Source organism: Phyllostomus discolor, chromosome 1, assembly GCF_004126475.2.
Source record: "Phyllostomus discolor isolate MPI-MPIP mPhyDis1 chromosome 1, mPhyDis1.pri.v3, whole genome shotgun sequence".
NCBI classification, from domain to species: Eukaryota; Metazoa; Chordata; class Mammalia; order Chiroptera; family Phyllostomidae; genus Phyllostomus; species Phyllostomus discolor.
The window spans coordinates 213,371,554-213,386,878 of NC_040903.2; positions in this window are offsets into that span (position 1 = coordinate 213,371,554).

The window sequence follows — 15,325 nt, forward strand, 5'->3', positions numbered from 1 at the left end:
TCCATTTTCCAAGGTTGAGAGTGAACACCAGTGGACTAACAATGGAAAACAATCGATGGATAAGCAATGATCTCTCACAGTGGTGGCAGGGTCTTACTTCGCTTCTCCAAACTTCGTGACTGACAGGTGTGCGTGGATTCCTTAGGAAGGGCTGGCTACTGCTCCCATGGTCAACATGTGGCCTGCTCTGGCCAACAAAGAGAGCAGGTCTAACCCAGAGCCTTGTGAGCTCTTCCTAGTGCCTGCGTTTACTTTTGAGAGTGTCACAAATCCTGCTTATAGCCACTTCTTCTGTGGCCATATTGCCCTTTGAAAACATGGGTTCTTTTGTAACTCCTGCTTTACCGATGAGAAAACTGGGACTTACAGAGGTGGACCAGCTATTTAAGGTCAGACATCGGTCCATGTTGGAGCCATGACACCACTCGGGTCCCTACACTTCCCCACTCTTCCAGCGAACACTTGAATAATACATAATTCTTCCCCGCTAAAAATGCTAATTTATGTTTCTCAACATATTTTTAGTGCCGGATTTCAAGTTATGTAAGATGTAGTCCTGAAGTTGGAGCCATCAAAAAGTTCAATCATGACTAGTTGACTGGGAAATATATTTGATAATGAAAATTCAGTTCAAAAAATGGATTACATAATCCATTTTTGCTAAACATAGCCTGTGAGAATCTAATGAGAGTCAACTCTGAAATCAATCACTCAAGAAGCTAAATTGTTCAAGTTCTTGCGAAGTAGTTTCCTGATAAATGGCATTCTTTGGTGGAGCGTCTGGGTAAATACAGTGCACTCACTCATGATGGATCCCCAAGAATTTTGAGTCATTTTTAAAAGAATGTTTCATTTTTATACTGAGGTGCGGTTACCAAGAATGACACACATGGATTCAAATCCCAGTTCCACCGTTACCTGCATGACCTTGGACGCGGTCCTTCGCTCGGGAGTGAGGCGTCCGGAGGTGGACTGGGTTGACATTATTATGCACAGCCAGGGATGATTCGATGACATATGTGACAATGTTCAGGATGACATCGGCCATGCAGTGTGTTTCCGAGCTTGAAAATTAATTTCCAGTAGCTATGTATAGTTACCTAATTTTAATCAAAAGAAACCACTAAAAAATGGACAGAACACACTTCTCTATAAATACATTAATTTTCATGATCATCCCTTTAGGTTTAATTTGGATTTCTACATGGAAAGGCTGAATGAACTAAACCGTCTTCAGGACTTGAAGATGCACAAATCATTTAAACAATAGCAACAGGAGCACAGCAGAGAACTGTGTCTGATGGTTGGCAGTCCAAGGCACTTCATTTCTGTACCAAATACTATTTCCTAATATTTATTATTTTTAATTATTTATTTATTTATTTTTAGAGAGGAAAGGGAGGGAGATAGAGAGAGAGAGAAACATCAATGTGCGGTTGCTGGGGGCCGTGGCCTGCAACCCAGGCATGTGCCCTGACTGGGAATCGAACCTGTGACACTTTGGTTCGCAGCCCGCGCTCAATCCACTGAGCTACGCCAGCCAGAGCTATTTACTAGTATTTATTAAATGCATAGTAAAGGACAGGCAATGCACTAGGGGATGAGAATATAGCAGTTGTAAAGAGAAATAAAGTGTATACTCTTTGACCTCACAAGACTTGTAGAATAATGGCTAAACAGATATGGAGACAAAGTATTTTCATATAATAATTATTTTTATGTATAAGTGATGGTGGGTGAAGATCAAATCCTCCTGGAGACTCTGTCCAGGTTGCTGGGCAATCTCCATTGCCTTGAAACCTCACTGGATCTTGGTTACAAATCCATGGTTCAACCAGGCCAGGACAGTGCTGGATGGTGGACCTGGTTTCTTCAGATGTTGTAAGTCTTTCCTAGCAGCTTGCTCAGCGAGTAGAATTCATGCACAAACCTGGGAATCCAGTGTATAAATAAGGTAACTCTGCCTTCTGACCCAGGCACTAGGCGTGCCGGTTCCAGTCTCCAACGCCTTGTGAAGCCCACGGCAATGGAGGCAGACATGCTTGGCGCTCTTCTTGGTAGCACCCAACAGCTTTAGGAATTTAACCAGGAGCATGAGTTGATTGCACGACTCCATTATTGCACTCTGCAGTGTAGACAGTGCTCCATGCTAAAGCTGGGGGTAGGGGGGGAGACAGGCTTCAGGGCCCTGCCGAGTCCCAGTCGGCACCTCTGTCATCGCGTCCCTTCCTCATCGTGGCAGATGGAGGCACGTGGCGGAGAAGCAAGTGGGGTGGGGAGAGAGGAGAATAAAACTGCAGATCTGGGGGGGGGGGGTCCCTAACCCCAGCTGAAGCCTTGGCCCACAGTGACACGTCTCCATTTTCAGCATTCCCACTGCGGTTCCCCTTCCCAAGTACACTGGCTGCGTGCGTCGGGGTTTCTGCAGAAACACATGCCCCCTCCTGACTCAGCCGCAGCGCCCCACCTATCAATGTAGAGTCTGAACTTCTTTCTTTTCATCGTGTTCATCATCCATTTTATTTAAAACTAGCCATATCTCATTTTTGAGGCATACTTAGAAGGTGAAGAAATATGGTCTGGCTTAAATTGCAAAGTGGTTTTGTTGACTCTCATAATGATAGCCTGTACAGAGAAGAACACGGGACAAGAAGACAGTGGGGGTTCGGAGCGCATTCCGGCCGAGTTTCTGTGCGATCTCGGGAAGTCCCTGGTGTTTCTCGTGTTCCAGTGAAAGGGCTGGACTCTGCGTCTCTCGTAGAAAGATGACTCATCACTCTCGGCGATGTCTTTGGCCCTGATGACTCACAGAGTCATGACTGGCCTCATACAATTTTCAGATCGTTTCTCGGTTTCATGAGAGAGTCTCGGGCTACAGAAATGACTGGCATTCACTCTCTTTTTTTCAACCTGTGGAGTATTGGTGGGTCTGAGTGTCACTTCCCTTCTCCTGAAGAAAGAGGCTATCTCATAGCTCCACAGCACTTGTGCAGATAGATTAGTATCCTTATCCCAGTCAGCCGAGGCAGCGTCGAAATGTGTAACCGGAACACACACACACACCACTGGAGTGAATGACGTCGTGAAGGCATTCCCCCATATTTTTATTCTTGAGCACCGTAGGGATCAAGGTTTGACGTGTGGCTCTGGTGGGATATGGTGAATCGGGAAGTAAAGTATGACTTGGAAACAGGACTTATATAACACATACGATTTACATAACCTCTTTTGTGCCCATAAAAGAGACGGTGTTCAGAGGCAAGGGGACCTTAAAAAAGTCGTCTCCGGGCTTGTCGCTTCACCGTTCCTTTGGAATCCTCCTCTCCGGAACCCCCAGCACGAGGAGCTTGGAGGCCGCCGTTCACATCAGGCAGCAAGCCACACCCTGCACCCGTACCGTGAGAGCACACCATATTTTCCATTTCTTCAACTCGCATTGGCAATCTGTTTGAGCATAATTTACACATTTACACATTTGAGAGAGCAAGGCACAGTCATGCAACTTAATTCCAAAAAACATAAGCACTGAAGGCTGCCTCTGCACATTAGCTTTGCAAAGCATATGAACGCCGGGGCGAACCCCCTGCCGAGGCACACGCCCGCTGGGAGTCGGCGTCAGGAGGTACCTGCTGGTTGTCATCTTCCGACAGAAGTTCTCTGGAGTGGTCACTCAGAGCCCTCTTTGGTTGGCTTTGCACTGTTGGTTTGGGGTGAGCGAGCCTTTGTCCGGGGTTCAGCCTACCTTCCAGGCCTCCAAGTTCAGAACATCCTACGGACACTAGAAGCTCCACCCAAGAACTCCCTTCCATTAGGAGAGCAGGTTTTTGCCCCGCCCCCTTCCATTAAGTGTCATATGATTGGCTCATCCCCCCCCAGGCTGACTATTTCTTTCAAATGGGCTTACAGAGCTCAAGTGAAAACAGAGCGGATGCCTCTTAGCCAGAGCAAAACCTTTGCGATGGTACCGAGTTGGGTGCAAGTCTCACTTCTTCTATTTGCGGCCTGATGACCTTGAAGGTGGGCTGTCCCCTTCTGGGACCCCACTTCTGTTTCTCTAAAGGGAAGGGAAAAGAGTTGTCCAATAATCTTGTGGTAAGGAATTCATGACAGAATGGGCTCAGTGAGTCCTCAAATGATGTCGCTTCTCCTCCTCTTTTTACCAGTGGGAGGGGGGCGCTCTCACTGGTAAAGGACAAGGGCAAATCATTTGCAGGACAAAGTGTGCCTTGCATCTCTAGAGGAAGGCCCCTCTGGAAGACACTGTTTGTGACCCCCTCTGACAGTCGTCTTGCTGGGTAGAGAGTAATTGAGTTTCTGCCGTAGTCAATTGGGCGGCTTCCTTAGACGCAGTGATTAAGGCAGATTTACGGGAGGGCAGGGTGACATTTATATGGACTGGAGGCATTTTCCTGTTCCTTTTGTTTGGGGAGTAACCTTTCCGAAAGGGTAGATTTAATTTAGGGAACACTTCATTAGGCAGGGAAGTGATCACTTGAAGGAATATTCTTACAATGAAAAATGCCATCATCCCAGAAGGGTGTGCTCAGTATTAAGAAAGCTGACAGTTAAGGGAATTGAGGATTTGGTGGGGGCGGGTGCTTCTTTGAGTTGGGTGTTCTTGGATTTCTTTTCTTGCTTGCTTTTCCCCCTGTTTTTGGTTTTGAATAATCCATGGTGTAGGAGTGCCTGTTTACTACCGCTGGGCATTTCTGATGAGGTGTAAACAACAAGGGTCCTGTTCACGGAGATGCTGTGGGTGCTGATGTGCTCATTGAATTTGCTCAGTGGTCGATCTTTCCCCTGACCACAAAGATCTACCTTTGGGATTGGGGCTATTTGGAGATCTTTCAGGTTGCTTATGTACACCGACTCTTAGAGGGAACCTTGCATGTCTCGCAGAAAATGTCAAGGAATGGGACTGACTTCATTAACGTGGGAAATGCAGCAGCCTTGGGGAATAATAGGAGTTTGAATAAAAGCAGCATTTCTCGACTGAGCTTGTCCTTCTTGACCTTTACAGGGCAGAGGGCAAAGGTGCTTGTCAATGAGCTCCAGGTGACCCGGGGCAAGCCCTTAGGCCAGAGTCGGCGTTTCCTGCGTGTTCCATTGTGGTGCCGCTTCCCGTGCTCCATTCTGTGGTTGCCTCGCTGCCTCTCTCGGTGGCTTAGTTGGGCGTTCTCTTCCGGTTCTTTGGGCTCAACCTTCAGAAGATTTTGAGACCGGGTCTCAAACGTCTCCTCAGGGTTCCACGGTGAGCTCAGAGGGTCGGTCCACATACTGAGGGTGCCCTCACAGTTCCCCTTGGGCAAAGCACCAGTGCTAACTGTCCCAGTTCGGCTGAGTTTACGCCCTAGTGTGAGCTGCCCTAAATTGTGCGCAAAAGCCAGTTACCTCCCCTTTCCCTGAAAGAGCCCCTGGGCTAGAAAGACTCCTCTAGAAGCAGACCCAAGACAGTAGGTTTTCTGACAACTCAGTCTACTCTGGATGCTGAAGCACCGTGGTTTTAGAGCAGTGCTGGTCAGAAAACAGCTTGGAGGCAAGCTCCTAAGTTTCGTGACAAATTAAAATATTCGTAACATAAATCTGTTGCTCAGGGTATGGTTTAAAAATTATTCCAGGCAAAAGTTACCATTTTTTTTTCTCTTTCAAACTTGCAGACATCAGACAAATGTGGGAAGAGAGGAGGTGCTGTGAAACAGGAACTCCTGTAAGCTCGCTGCAGGAGGGTGAATCGGTATAATTTTTATGAAAGGCAATCTGCCAATATGCGTCAGGAACATTAAATATGTTTGTGCCCTTTGGCCTAGTAATTCTATTTCCGGGAATCCGCTCCAAGAAAGTAATCCAACAAAGATAGCTATTTTCCATGAATCAGCTTATTTAAGCATTACTGTAATCATAGCAAAAAAAATGGGAACTACAAAGTGCCCCCAAACAGGTGAATGATTAGGTAAAGTATTGTATATACATATTAAGTTATGTAAATAAATAAAACTTAATGATAGAAAAAATGTTTGTTGACAGGGTTAACGGCAAAATGCAGTGAATTCAGCACTATAAAACATGTATGTAAAGAAGATGATGAAAAGAAATCATGCCAGAATGTTTACTATTGGTTATCATCTCATCCTGGGTTTATGGGACCTTTTTTCCCTCTTTCTTTGTGCTTCTTTGTATTGTAAGCATGAAAAACAATTCAAAACATTCCAAGCAGTAATCATAATTTGGCTAAAATTATGTGTGTGCATTTGTGTACAGATGAAGAAATGCGGTGTGCTTTTTTTTTTTTAGAAAAATAAAATGCGTCTAGCAAGAAAGAAGAAACAAAGAAATCGTCGGGCTAAGTTCACATTTCTCAAACCAGCTCATGCTTCTCAAAGAAAGTGCTGCCTCTCCGCACGCTGGGCTCCTGGATGCTGACCAAAATCCGCTCGGTCATATTAACTCCACTTCCAACGGGGAGGAGAGCATATTGGACCGCACTGACTGCTGGTCTGGGCGCTCGGAAGAAATCAGTTGGTGCGTCCCAACGTGATGACATGCGTGTTTCTATTTGCATTTTGAAAATTGACAGATAATTGAAAAGAATCAGCATCTGAAATTGTGCAGAGGAAGTGAGATGAAAAGCCCAGGGAACCTCGCCTGTGGAGGCGTCCTGGTGCTCAGAGTCTGGTGACAGAATGTTCTAGAACTCTCTACGTCTCTGGCTCTCCACTGGGTCCTCTGTGCGCGGAGGCCTGGGAAGAGCTACTCCGTGGTCTAGTTGGTGCCGTAGCAGCCGTCCACACTCAGAACTCCCTGTCCGCCTTCTCCCCAGGGAACATTGCTGCAAAAATGCAGAAATCATCGGAGACAGTAACCCATCTCAGTGCCCTTCAGGGTTTCAGAGAACAGTCTTAGTGAGCATTACTAATTTGTATTCAGTTTATGCTTTTTTTAAGATTTTATTTATTTATTATTTATTTTTAGAGAGACAGAGAGAGAGAGAGAGAGAGAGAGAGAGAAACATCAGTTTGCGGTTGCTGGGGGCCGTGGTCTGCAACCCAGGTATGTGCCCTGACTGGGAATCGAACCTGCGATACTTTGGTTCGCAGCCCGAGCTCAATCCACTGAGCTACACCAGCCAGGGCCAGTTTATTGTTTCTTAACTAGAAATGGTTAAGACTGGCTTTGCATTAAGCAAATATCCAATATACATGTTTTTAAATGATTACAACAATCTGAAAGTATTTGAAAGGTTGCAGACATACACGCTGATTAATTTAAAAATTGAATCCAGTGGAAATGCAAAATATTGAATTGTCTCTGATTAAATAAAAACAAACCAGCACCGAAGGGAGATTTGTGGAGGGAAGAAGGGGGAAATGGGAGGGAGGAACCCGGGGAGGAAGCGGAGAGAGTTAAGAGAAACTTTACTAGCAATAGCATGCACTGGGGTTGGAGCTGCGTAAGTTTAGACATAAAATACGTGTGTGAAGATACAAAGCTGGACTTACCACCTCCCTCTCCCCCTTCCCCCCAGGGCAGGGATAAGGGCGCGCAGAGAAGCAAAGAGAATTCATCAGAGAACAGTGCTCGCGAGCCTGGGCTTGCGGGCTCCAGTCTCCCACAAAATGTGTTTATTTAGCAAATGTCACCCCAAACAGCTTGGTAGCAGACGAGGTTTATTTAATGGCAGTAAAACAGGTGAAACGCTCCCTACATGTTTTTGGTCTCTGTTTATGTGTCTTACCCCCCAAAACGGAGCTAGTTACAGCTCCTCACACGCTCCAGCAGAACCATGGCACGCATTGGGGGAGTAATGCAGACTTCACTGAGGAACTGCCTTGCAAATAAATACAAACCTCTCTATTTTCTCCAAGCAATCGATGGTTTTTCTAACAAGAGGAGAGGAGTGTCAAAGCCGGATTCGACTTGGCGTTATTTTTATCCCATTTTAGGTTTTTGACTGCTTTCCCCTTCAAGACGTGCCGTGGGGATTTGGCATCAGAGGCAAGCCCTTTTAAGTCTCACATCTCCTCCCGTTTCAGCCTTACTAGGCTTCAGCGTGCCCTCTTAGAGGGGAGCAACGCCCACCCCATCCCCTCCCCAGCCCTTTCATCTGTAACCTTTCCACAAGTAAACGCTAATTGAAAAAGAAAGAACACCACTAATCTTGGAATTTAAATGCATTTAACAAAAGCAATTTCACTCTAAATCGTCGTTTCGCCATTCCCTTTCCCCTAACAGATGTCGAGAAGCTGCAATTCCTATTAAGAACACTTGACTGTTTACTCAGCACGGGAACTTCAGCCCCGCTCTGCATCAATCCAAATGCGCTTCGAGACGTCAGGCCCCCGACAAGCGCAGACGGTTAGTCGGTTATTTTTAAATGTAATCTTCACATAAAAGAATCGCGGCGTCTTCCCTTCCACTTTGTCATCCCTGCTCTTCGGTAACGACGGCATCAGGCCTCGGATGGGATTTTTTTATGACCTGTTCCATTTAAGTCGCTCTGGGCACGGGCGGGTGGGTTTGTCACGTGGAGAGTGGAGTTGTTGGCTGCGTTGATGCAGTTGATTGGGAAGCGATGTGCTGTTCGATCTTCTGTCGCTCAAACGTGGGACATGGGATCGTGTGTGCGCGTGTGTCTGTGGGGGCTCGGACACACAGCCCTGCAGAGAGGGGGCTGGAGGCCTAGGGGGTGTTCCTGGGTGGGGTTTCCTGGTTGCGTCCTGGCTGGCAGGCGGGGGCGAGGTGAGCACATGGTCACACGTGTGTCTAAGGCCCCCCCACCCTTACCCCCCATGTCCTTGGTGTTATCCTTTGAGTATCTTCGCGCATGTGTCATTTGTTTAAAATCACTTGTTTGGCACTTGGCACGTAACACACACACTTCGCACGTGTGAGCTGTGCGGCTTTGCAGCGCTGTGTTTGCACCGGGTCACGGGGCCCTTGTCATCTTGCTGGCGCTGAGCCGCACAATCGGGAGTGATAGATTTTTGCAGAGTTCTCAGCATTTTGACATGTTTTCCCTTTTCCACTTCACCGTCCCTTTTGTTCAAATTATTAGGAGTGGAAGGGGCAAAAGGAAACACAGAGAAGGAAATGGTGTGAATTTGAAAACGGAGAAAGCGAGCTTTCCCTGTTCGGGCTGGAACTGGGACCCGCACGTGCAGTGGGCACGTGACGAGAAATCGACTTGCACAGCGGAGTGCATCACCTTGGCTCTGCATGGCAGCGGGGCGACAACTGTTGTTCGCTTCATCTCACAGATGAGAAATCAGGGGATCTGAGAGGGGATTTGCCCCCGAAGCTGGTCTGTGAGGCACCAGATGAGCCCTAAAGCCCAGGCTCCGTTGGCCAGCCCGTGCCGCTCACTGGCCCTTGTCCCCCAGTACTCCCTTTTCCTGATCTGCCTTCAGAGGCATTCCCACGTGGCGAGCCCCCGCAGGGCAGCAGCTGGTCATGATTTAATACTGTGCAGTCCCCAGATCCAGCAGCCGCCAGCTCATCGCGTATTTGTGGTCAAATGATGAATCCCGGGACTAACACATACATTGATTGTTGGAGTCCCAATCCCGACTACCTCTTAGGTGTGTGAGTTTCTGGAAGATGCTGACTTTACTGGCCTATCACACACACACACACACACATGCACACACACACACACTTCTGGGGCGTTTAGGGCCTGGCCCCCGAGGCAGTTGCTACATTTGGTTCCAGGTGAGAACAGTCTTCCCTCACCTGTTCTAATTGATTTCCACACTTTGGAGTTCAGCTGTGTGTCTGGGAATCTCTGGGTGAGAACACGTTGGATTTGGAGATGGGCAGCCCAGGCCAGTGGATGATCTTGGACCTGAACCAAATGGGTCTGAGTCAGGGCTTCTCTCTCTGGTAACTTCCAGAAAATGACCTTGTCTAAGACTCTGTCCTCACGATAGTCAAAGTAACAGTCTGCCCCAAAGGGAGGCTGCAGGGGCCCAGTAAGGGAAGTGTGGGTGCACGGTGACTTGGCCCGTCAATGTATAATACGTTCCGTCTTAATTTAGGAGAAATTATAAATTCAGAAATTCAAATCAGCAAAGCACGGGAGTTCACGCTGTGTGTGGTTGTAAGCGTCTCCATCTCCCCATTTACTCCTGTCTCTCTCTGTTTTCTGCTCCTCTTTGTCTCCTGCCTTGTTGCTGCCTCTCTTTCTTCCTTCCTGCTTGCTTCGCTGCCCCTGGCTCCTGTTCCCCCTCTGTCTTCCGTCATTCTTTCTTTCCTCTTTTTCATGGTTCCCTGGGTCTCATTTTCCCACTCGTATTTGCAAATCCTGTTCTCAGGCTTTTGGGGGTCCTCGGTGAGGAGGAAGAAGGACCCCGGCGCCCCAGACAGGGGCAGGAGACAGGCCAGTCTGTGCAGAGGCTCTCTCCGGCACACAACACTTGCCGAGGTTTGTGCTCTGCAGCCGCTTCGGCTCTCAGGCCTCTCTGTGCAGACTGGGACGCGTAGCCCCAAGTCGACCTGGGGAGATGGGAGATGCACCCAGGTTTGGGGTTCTCTATGCCTGTGCATCTGCAAATCTGGGGGTGAGAGAGCTTCCCCACAGTGGGTGACAGCAAGGGGGCATGAAGAGACAAAGAGGGGAGATGTGAAGATTTAAAATCTTAAAAGCAAGTTCCTCCAATCCCTTTCTTTTATGGAGGAAGAAACAGGATTTTAGAGTTGAAGAGCCTTCTCCAGACTCCAAAGCAAAGGAGAAGGAAAATGCAAGCCCAGGTCTCTTACTCCTCAATTCCTCTCGCTCTCTGCCCTGTACTGCACAGGAAGCGGAAGAGGCCGAGGGAGGGTTTCAAAGATGAGGAGGAACAAAAGCCAGCTGAGGGTCCCTGGCAAGTGGTCTTGCCAAGTGGTCCACAGGCTGAACTACATGCTCCGTTTGAAATCAAAAGGCCATTTGTGAGCCGCATGAACTTGAACGAGTCATGTGACTTCTCCAGCAGCCTCCTCTACCTGCCCAGCAGCAGGGGAAGACCCAGGTTTAAACTTAACTAGCATTTGTGGGCTCCTGCTTCTCTGGGGTGATTTGTAAGCCGTAGACCATTCAGTTCTCCCAACCAGCTTTTGAGGTACCTTTCACTCTCCCACGTTTTAGATGATGAAACTAACCCTGAAGCTTCCTGCCCATGTACTTTTTTAAAAAAGCTTTTATTTATTTATTTTTAGAGAGAGGAAGGGAGGGTGAAAGAGAGGGCAAGAAACATCAATGTGTGGTTGCCTCTTGAGTGCCCCCCACTGGGGACCTGGCTCTCAACCCAGGCGCATGCCCTGACTGGGAATCGAACTGGCGACCCTTCGGTTTGTAGGCTGACACTCAATCCACTGAGCCACACCAGCCAGGGCCTGCCCATGTGCTTTCATTCTCTTCATTCCAGAGACTCATACTGAGTGTCATGGTAGGAAAGCAAACTTGGGAATCAGACGTACTTGTGTCTGAATCACTTTTTTTTTTTTTTTTACTACATCCTGTATTTCTTTGCACTATGTAACCACTCTGACCTTCAGCTTTCTTATCTGTCAGTGGAGATAAGGAGGCTGGCCTTGCAGGGGTAATGGGGCTAAGTCAGAGCATGCTCATGATGGCATGGAGCCCTGTGCTGGAGGAACTGACCCTCCAGGAGGCAGAAGCAAAAGACAGACACACCTGCGCCCCTGCTGGACTTCATTCGGAGCTGGACTCTTCAGGTGGGCAAGGAGGTTACAGAAAGATCCAAGAACTTCCCTACATAAGGGAGGGAGACACACTGAGTCCCCCACTGGGACTGAGCCATGCTTCTCAGTTTTGAAACTGTCAGAATGCTTGGGAAAACAACAACACAAAAACCATTACTGGTGCACCCAAAAATGAGGAAGTTCTTTTTTTTTAAGATTTTATTTATTTATTTTTAGAGAGGGAAGGGAGGGAGATAGAGAGAGAAACATCAATGTGCGGTTGCTGGGGGTCATGGCCTGCAACCCAGGCATGTGCCCTGACTGGGAATCGAACCTGTAACACTTGGGTTCGCAGCCCGCGCTCAATCCACTGAGCTATACCAGCCAGGGCAGAAGTTCTTAATGAGGCAGAAACAGTGGCTGGAAGAACAGGGGCTGCCCCACAGACTGCTAACACTGCCCGTGTGTCCCTGCGAGGCAGGCCCCACCGGGCCCCACGTGGACCAGCCAAAGGAGAGGAACCGGCGGGCCATGCCCAGCGACGTGAATCTCCTGTCCACCTGTGTGTATCTGTGTGTAGCCTTAGAAGAACCGATGAGAAGCACAAAGAGGTGAATTAATTGCAATGATTCAGATTCTGTGTTCTTAGGTATTAACCCACGTTGTTCACATCCAGAAGATAATGAAGAAGGGCTTTGGTAGCATTGGGTTACGTGCTAAGTACACCTTCTTCCTGCAACCTTGCCCGTTATTTACATAGTTGAGAATCCTAGTGCAAAAATTCAACCAGATTTTCCAAAGCCATTGCATGCACTCTGCTGGCATTCGGCTTTCTTAAAGACAAAACAAAACAGAAAGATGAGCTCAGGTTCACTGTTACAGTCTTCGGGCCCCTCTTCCCCTCGCTGTTGTGGCCCACACACCGCTCACGCCCCTGCCAGCCTCTTTTGCTGCCACACCTGACACACTCTTCAAGGTCCGTTCCCACTGTGCCTTCATTAGGAGCCCCCTGACCCCTTCAGCCCTGGGGGCCTCCCCTGCTGTTTGGTTTCAGCCGGGCCTTCTTTCTTGTACTGACCCTTCTTCCCTAAATTGTAGCCCTTCTTCCTGGCCCAGCCTTTCCAAGTGAGCTTTAGTGCTTCTGAGGACACACGGGGACACGTCTTGGCTTCTCAGCCCTGTCCAGCGCCAAGCAGAGCGCTGTGCGCATGACTCTGTGTCTGGGCACCTGTCAGGGAAGCCACGGCCCTCCGGGGTCACTCGCTGCAGATCAGTGCCTTCTCCGGGGCTGCGCCAGCCTCTCCACCTTGTGCTCTGGGACCGGGAGGCCCAGGGAGAAATCCTGGCTGGCCTGATTCCCAGAGGTGACCTTGGGCCAGTTAGGTGAATTCTCTGTGACTCAGTTTTCTCATCTATCAGATGGAGAGATCAACGCTGCCCGTCTCCCAGGGTGCTGTGAGAGTTAAATGAGTTCACGTGTGTCAGTCATGCACACAAGCAGGCCCGGCCGTTGTTAGCACTCAATATAGGTCAGCTCGTCAATATACAGGATGTGAGTAAGGAGGCTCAGAGAAAGTCATCTGTCTGATCTTTGCTGATGCAGGTTGGAAAACACGTATTCCGAGAGGCTGAGAGCCCAGGCCTCGGTCACATCCTGTGGCCAGCCTGTGATAGGGGCCCAGCCAAGGCCTCTGACTGTTCGTGACACTGGACTTCATTGTGTGTGTATGTGTGTGTGCGAGAGAGTGTGTGTGTGTGTGACGAGTGGGGAGGATGGTGGGGAGGATGGTAGGATGGGGAGAGAAAGAAACACCTGCCTGTTTCCAAATCTGAGCAGATTTCTAATTAGGATAACATTCAGCGATTCTTACAGGCAAATACAAGAATGGGGGAGCTCATCCCTGGGCCTGCTCAGAAGCACGCGGTGGCAGAAGGTAATCAAGCTCCCTTAAACCCGTGCCGCCGCCTGCCTCGGAGCCTGGCGTGCGCTATCTCCGTCGCCCTATCTTTTTCCTGGAGCCTTTAGCAATTGCTAACAGTCCTATTTACTCTGTGTACAGACAAACACAGTCACCCTCGCCATCTCCCTATTTTTATCTAATATTGAAATTTCTCTCCCTAAGAGGAGCCCTGAATATATTATGATATCTGCTGAATAAATGGTGGACGTAATATGCTGTGCAGGGATGGTGTTTATGGAGCCGGTCTCTAACTCAAATGGAGGACTCGTTTCGTTCTCGTTTGAAAGGAAATTCAACTGGATACATTTTCAAAAAAAAAAAAGCAAAATCATGTTTTGTTAAAAAAAATGCTCTTGCAAACTTTTGGACCCCAGATCATTTTTCTTTCTTTCTCAGTCGGGTAGACTGTTCTATGATGCCTAGCATACTTTTTTCTGCAGAAATCGAGGCTGTCTTTTTTTTTAATAAGATTATCACTGTTTTTTTTAAAGATTTTATTTATTTATTTTTGGAGCGGGAAGGGAGGGAGAGAGAGAGAGAGAAACATCAATGTGTGGTTGCTGGGGGTCATGGTCTGCAACCCAGGCATGTACCCTGACTGGGAATCGAACCTGCGACACTTTGGTTTGCAAGCCCGCACTCAATCCACTGAGCTACGCCAGCCAGGGCTGAGGCTGTCTTCTCGGTTATACCTGCGTGAGGCCCGGCCCACTAGCAGCAGCAGCAGAATTGTTTGTATGTGTAATAGGTCAAACACATCGGATAGTGTTTGAGACACTGCAAATAATTCTTGCAGCATGTCTTTGAGAGAGAAGGTGGTTGGGGGTTCCCTCATTTCACAGGGAAGGCGGCTAGTCGACACCACAGGCAATGCTATCGAGCGGTTGCCGAGCCCTCCGTGGCTTCCAGAGCTCTGTGCTGTGCTTGACGCCCACAGTGCCGTTGCGTTGTTCCCCGTACACTTTGCACAGCGGTGGTTGTGGTAATGGCATGAGTGACTGCACCCTGTGCCTGTTACAACAGTTCGGTGCGTACTGTTTGATCGTCACAGGGTCCAGGGATACACGCGGGAGCTGAGGCTGGAAAAGAGAGCGGATAACGTGTGCACGGTATCACGTGTCGTACACGCAGGACTTAGGTTTAAAGGAGGGCTTCGGCACCTGGATGCCAGTCCTCCATGAGGTACACGCTGCTGTGGCATTTATCTTCCGAGGCCTGGACCCTTACGGCTCTAGATCCCGAAACAGAGCCTGACCAAGTTTGCTTTCACAGAACGGAAAGTCAAGAGGAAGTCAAGTCCATGGTGAAAGAAGTGCTGGTCCTTATTTTTTTGCCTCCTCACCCTGTGAATTTGTCTCCACGTTCTATCTCCTCTTAAAGACACACACACACACACAAAAGAATTCCTATAGTTCAAACAATCACGACAAAACAGGAAAACCTCTGGGATTTCCTAAGCAAACCTTCTCCATTTTCAGGTGAGGAAAGCAATTTGCGATGATGCTCAGAAAGGTGAGGCCACTTCCCAGAACCACAGAGCTAATTAATGGCGAACCCAAGACCAAGACTCAGGTCTCTGAAACTGATCCTTCCATTAGGTCCTGGGACTGCTCCTTGGCGAGTCTTCAGCCCATTAAGATGAAGCGTCCCGACCAGCTGATCACGGGCCTCCCCCGCTGCTTTATCAG